The 6,267-nt window shown below is 40.7% G+C and overlaps 2 protein-coding genes across 5 annotated transcripts in view; one reads left to right on the top strand and one right to left on the bottom strand.

Moving 5' to 3' along the window:
* LOC308128180 (NACHT, LRR and PYD domains-containing protein 3-like) overlaps positions 1–6,267 on the bottom strand; it is a 182,330-nt gene that overhangs the window by 60,752 nt on the left and 115,311 nt on the right. The gene's annotated exons all lie outside the window — the stretch shown is intronic.
* The window catches only part of LOC308128182 (NLR family CARD domain-containing protein 3-like), a 180,592-nt gene that overhangs the window by 158,341 nt on the left and 15,984 nt on the right, over positions 1–6,267 (top strand). The gene's annotated exons all lie outside the window — the stretch shown is intronic.

Below are 6,267 nucleotides of genomic sequence, written 5' to 3'. Positions count from 1 at the left end.
CAGATGTGAGTCAGTAGTTTGGAGATAAACTCAATCACCCTCTTTACTGGTTTCATCTCCATTTAGTCTCAATCTGAAGATTTGGTTTTACATTTGATAATAATTTCTATGATTTCTTCCTTACTAATGAAATGTCTCTGGGTCTTTCTCTTTACACTCTTTAATAGATTCCATGTGTCTTTAATAGGATTCTGCTTTTCTTACATTTCACCACTTTTATTCATATTTATTTAAATCATTTCTTAGTTGTAGTGAACTTATTTTTGTATTTCACATATTTATGTGCCACTTCTTTAGTTTAGTGTTTTATAGATTCTCTGTATCCTGTATTTTTACTTTTGACAGAATCTTTTAATCCTTCTTTGATCAATAGATGATCTTTGTTATTGTTTTCTTTGTTTAACATTTCTTCCTAATTCTGCATTTCTTACAGCTTTATTCACATTGTTGTCTAGATATTCTGATTCCCAGTCACTTGTAATAAATAGCTCTTTTCCACCAGCTCCTACTCAGCCTTACTCCACTTGACCCTACTGGCCTTGCCTCTACTCCACTCAGCCTCACTTGTTTTCCATTACAATAGAACGACCACGGCGTGGGCGGAGTCATCGGAGCTTTCTCCGTCATGCACAAGTAATCACCCCGATGTGATGCTTCACTGTCCGGTGTTTCGGTTTCACTGGTTCTCCTGTTAACTGGTGACTTCTGCCACAAGCTGTTAGTAGCTACTGATGTTAGAATAAGAAGAACAAACCATACGATACTTTAAATTCTAATGGAAATGTGGTTAAACAGCGTTCACCAGGACAGCTGCAGACTTTGGTCCTTTTTTGTTTTTTATTGTGTTCAGGTTTAAAAAATGGCGGGTGAATGAGCAGCCTGCCGTCTTCTCATCTTCGCTCACTTGGAACCTCAGTGTACTACGGTGTACCAGCACCTGGTGGAGCAGCACCTTAACCTATTTAAGGTGCTGCTCTGGTGAGGACAGGTAACTTGTTTAGAACGTATTCAGGAGCAACACTGATCAGGTCCAATCAGCAGTTTTTCCTTTGGACATGTCAAAGTATTTATTGGATATCCACAGTCCAATTGTTGATTCCTGTCCTCAATGACTCGCCCAATACTGAGTTCCTCTACCACAATAAATGTTTCCTCCTACTGCCACTCTCCCTGGCCCGGTTCACAAACTGTGTCTGCACACCTGGCATCCATTAGGTGGAGGCTTTAGAACCTCCACCTTGCCCTAGCTCTGTACTCTGGACTGTCTGTATTACAATCTGTTGTCCTGATTGTTTTGTAAACAGTTGATGTTGTTGGGAACACTGGTCGTACATCAGGCAATTTGACTGTTAATGATGATGAGTAACTGTGATATGACCACTTTATTCAGTAATGAGTAATCTAACGAGTTACTATTTCCAAACCAGTAATCAGATTAAAGTTACTTCTCCAAGTCACCATGCATTGCTATTGCAGCATTACTATTGTAGCGTTACTATTGTAGTGATACTATTGTAGCATTACCATTGTAGCATTACCATTGGAGCATTACTATTGTAGCATTACTATTGTACCGTTATCACTGTAGAATTACTACTGTAGTGTTACTATAATAGCATTACTATTGTAGCATTACTATTGTAGTGTTACTATTGTAACGTTACTTCTGCAGAATTACTATTGTAGTGTGACCATTGTAGCATTATTATTGTAGCATTACTATTGTAGCATTACTGTTGTAGAGTTACTATTGTAGCATTACTATTGTAGCATTACTATTGTAGCGTTACTATTGTAGCGTTACTATTGTAGCGTTACTATTGTAGTGTTACTATTATAGCATTACTATTGTAGCGTTACTATTGGAGCATTACTATTGTAGCATTATTACTGGAGAATTACTATTGTAGCGTTACTACTGTAGCGGTACTATAGTAGCGTTACTATTGTAGCGTTACTACTGTAGCATTAATTTGTAGCATTACTATTGTGGCGTTACTACTGTAGCATTACTATTGTAGCATTACTATTGTAGCATTATTATTGTAGCATTACTATTGTAGCATTACTATTGTAGAGTTACTATAGTAGCGTTACTATAGTAGCGTTACTATTGTAGCGTTACTATTGTAGCATTACTATTGTAGCGTTACTATTATAACATCACTATTGTAGCGTTACTATTGTAGCATTACTATTGTAGCATTACTATTGGAGCGTTACTATTGGAGCGTTACTACTGTAGCATTACTATTGTAGCATTAACATTGGAGTGTTACTATTGTAGCATTACTATTGTAGCATTACATTGGAGTGTTACTATTTTAGCATTACTATTGTAGCGTTACTACTGTAGCGGTACTATAGTAGCGTTACTATTGAAGCGTTACTACTGTAGCATTAATTTGTAGCATTACTATTGTAGCCTTACTATTGCAGCCTTACTATTGTAGCATTACTATTGTAGCATTACTATTGTAGCATTACTATTGTAGCCTTACTATTGCAGCATTACTATTGTAGCCTTACTATTGCAGCATTACTACTGTAGCATTACTACTGTAGGCTTACTCACGCAGAATTACTATTGTATCATTACTATTGTAGCATTACTATTGTAGCATTACTATTGTAGCGTTACTATTGCAGCATTACTATTGCAGCATTACTATTGTAGCATTACTATTGTAGTGTTACTATTGTAGTGTTACTATTGTAGCATTACTATTGTAGCGTTACTATTGTAGTGTTACTATTGTAGTGTTACTATTGTAGCATTACTATTGTAGCGTTACTATTGTAGCGTTACTATTGTAGCATTACTATTGTAGCATTACTATTGTTGCATTACTATTGTAGCATTACTATTGCAGCATTACTATTGTAGCATTACTATTGTAGCATAACTATTGTTGCATTACTATTGTAGCATTACTATTGCAGCATTACTATTGTAGCATTACTATTGTAGCATTACTATTGCAGCATTACTATTGTAGCATTACTATTGTAGCATTACTATTGTGGCATTACTATTGTAGCATTACTATTGTAGCGTCCAGCAGGATGAGTTTCTTCTCTACAAAGACACTTTATTATTAAACAGAAGCGGCTGCTCGTTCTCTCCTCCAAACTAACAGACACACACAGAGCATGCTGTCTGACCTGACCCGCCCCCTTCTCCACTCTCAGCCAATCACAGACCAACTCGATCTAATGGTGCGTTCAGGTGACACAAAAGAATTGGAACCAAGAAATCATATCATTGCAACAAGAACTGCAGAGATGTTGAACTCTTTTTGTATTTTTTTCTTTTCAATCAATCAATCGATCAATGAAAGACTTTATTTGTCCCCTAGGGGGGTAATTAAAAGGTTGAATAGCGCAGAGAGTGCAAATATATAAATATATAGATACATAGATAAATAGTGCAACAACAGACTACAACTACATCACCACATAAATAACTAGCTGCAATAGTAACAATCTGATAATAAAAGCGTGAGTCAGATATGAATACAACAAAGAATGAAGGTCAAAGGTTAAATATGTATCAGCAGGTGCAGGAGGCAGTGGTCAGCAGAGCTTTTGGCAAAACCGGTTGTAATTTTTATGTTTAGAGGATGGGGTGTTGTCGGCAGCTGTTGAAAGTAACTAAAAATGTACTTGTAATCTAACTTAGTTACTTTCAAAAACAAGTAATTAGTAAAGTAACTAGTAATCAGTAATTAGATTTCTTTTTCAAGGTAACTGTGTCAACACTGTGTAGTGATGAAGAAAGAGTCATGGATCATGAACAAAAAATGGAATCTGATGTGCATCAGAAAACCTCGGGGCACCACCTGTTTAACAGGAAATGGTGCCAATTTATATCAGTCTCATCAAGATAGACTGTACAAAACTATTCATTGGAATTTGAAGTCATAGTAAAATTAATATCAATTAACACAATTAATCATAAAGGATGAAGAATTTCAGAGTTCCTGAAATAGAAGAGGTCGACATTTCATTCACCCTTGTACACATTAATAAAACAGCAAGTAGTGACAGTAGGATTCCTAAGATTATATTCATTTAAAATGAAAAGAAGAAAACTACACAGATTCTGTGTGAGGGTCAGAAAGTAAAGACAGTGGTTCATGAAGCTTCATCTGGCCATCACTAGAATAAACTATTCTATTCTATTTTGTCCCGTCGCTGTGCTTCACTCCACTGATTTGACTGGTTGCTTCATAAGAAGTACTGCTCACTGTGAGGCTCTTGCCTCTGCTCTCTCATCCTCCTCTCTTTCCTTGGTGGATCCTCAGCCTCCTAAGTGATGATATTTTCATCCAGCCACAGGAGCACACCTGAAGTGAGTGTCCTGCTGCTGCTGTGCTTGTCTCATGTGTGGTGTTCTTGCTCGTAGTCGTGTCGGTGTCAGAGTCTGAGGCAGAACTCTGTGACATGGAGCATCACAAACACAGTGAGTGGAGGAAGTAAAGCTGCTGCTCTCCACCTGAACTTACACTGGAAACTTTACTTTGTAGTTTTACGTCCTGATTAATAGAGGAGGAAATATCAAGAGGCTGCAGTGTTCTACTGAGATGTTTTACTGATGTTCTAGAGATGTGAGCAGGAGAACAGAGAGTGGTGGATATTAATGATCAATAATGTCAGAACCTGAGAGCTTCCAGTTTACAGTGAGGACTCTCCAGTCCAGCCGACAGCAGCTTCACTCCTGAATCCTGCAGGTTGTTGTAACTCAGGTCCAGATGTGTCAGACTGGAGGACTGAGAGCTGAGGACTGAGGACAGAGCTCCACAGCTTCTCTCTGACAGACCACAGCGGCTCAACCTGAAGAAGAAGCAACAATGAAAACCAGTTCAATGTTTGTCATGGACTCAGTTCTACATATTTGTTCATTACCCACGTACACAGCTTTGTTGGAGGCTTTGACCACTGGCAGCAGCTTCAGAAGAGCCTCCTCTGAAGCAGAGTATTTCTTCAGGTCAAACTCCTTCAGATCTTCTTCTGATGACAGTAAGATGAAGACCAGAGCTGACCACTGAGCAGGAGACAGTCTACCAGTGGAGAGACGTCCTGATCTCAGGGACTGTTGGATCTCCTCCACCAGAGAACCATCGTTCAGTTCATTCAGACAGTGGAACAGATTGATGCTTCTCTCTGCAGACAGATTCTCACTCAGCTTCTCCTTGATGTACTGGACTGTTTCCTGATTGGTCTGTGAGCTACTTCCTGTCTGTGTCAGCAGACCTCGGAGGAGACTCTGATTGGTCTGCAGTGAAAGACCCAGGAGGAAGCGGAGGAACAAGTCCAGGTGTCCATTTGGACTCTTCAAGGCCTCGTCCACTGCTCTCTGATGGAGATGGTGGAGATTGTTCTTCATCAGGACTGTTTGTTGTTGTTCATCCAGGAGGTTGATTCCAGAGCTGATGAAGGTCTGATGGACATGAAGAGCAGCCAGAAACTCCTGAAGGCTCAGATGGATGAAGCAGAAGACCTTGTCCTGGTACAGGCCTTGCTCCTCTTTAAAGACCTGTGTGAACATTCCAGAGTACAGTGAGGCTGCTCTGAGATCCAGGCCAGACTCTGTCAGGTCGGAGTCATAGAAGATCAGATTTCCTTTCTGCAGCTCATCAAAAGCCAGTTTTCCCAGAGACTCCACCATCTCCCTGCTCTCTGGACTCCAGTGTGGATCTGTGGCAGCTCCTCCATCATACTTGACCTTCTTGACTTTGGCCTGGACCACCAGGTGGTGGATGTACATCTGAGTCATGGTCTTGGGCAGCTCTCCTCCCTCTCTGCTCTTCAACACCTCCTCCAGAACTGTAGCAGTGATCCAGCAGAAGACTGGGATGTGGCACATGATGTGGAGGCTTCGTGAGGTCTTGATGTGGGAGATGATCCTGCTGGCCTGCTGCTCCTCTCTGAACCTCCTCCTGAAGTACTCCTCCTTCTGTGGGTCAGTGAACCCTCGGACCTCCGTCACCATGCCCACACAGTCAGGAGGGATGTGATTGGCTGCTGCAGGTCGTGTGGTGATCCAGAGGCGAGCAGAGGGAAGCAGGTTCCCCCTGATGAGGTTTGTCAGCAGCACATCCACTGAGGTGGACTCTGCAACATCAGTCAGGATCTCAGGGTGCTGGAAGTCCAGAGGGAGTCGACACTCATCCAGACCGTCAAAGATGAAGACCACCTGGAGGTCTTCAAAGCTGCAGAGTCCTGCTTCTTTGGTTGGAGTGAAGAAGTGATGAACAAGTCCCA

The sequence above is a fragment of the Lipophrys pholis genome (assembly GCF_963383615.2).
Source record: "Lipophrys pholis genome assembly, contig: SCAFFOLD_36, whole genome shotgun sequence".
Taxonomy (NCBI): Eukaryota; Metazoa; Chordata; class Actinopteri; order Blenniiformes; family Blenniidae; genus Lipophrys; species Lipophrys pholis.
The sequence above is the reverse complement of the archived record's forward strand: the minus strand, read 5'-3'. Positions and strand labels throughout refer to the sequence as shown.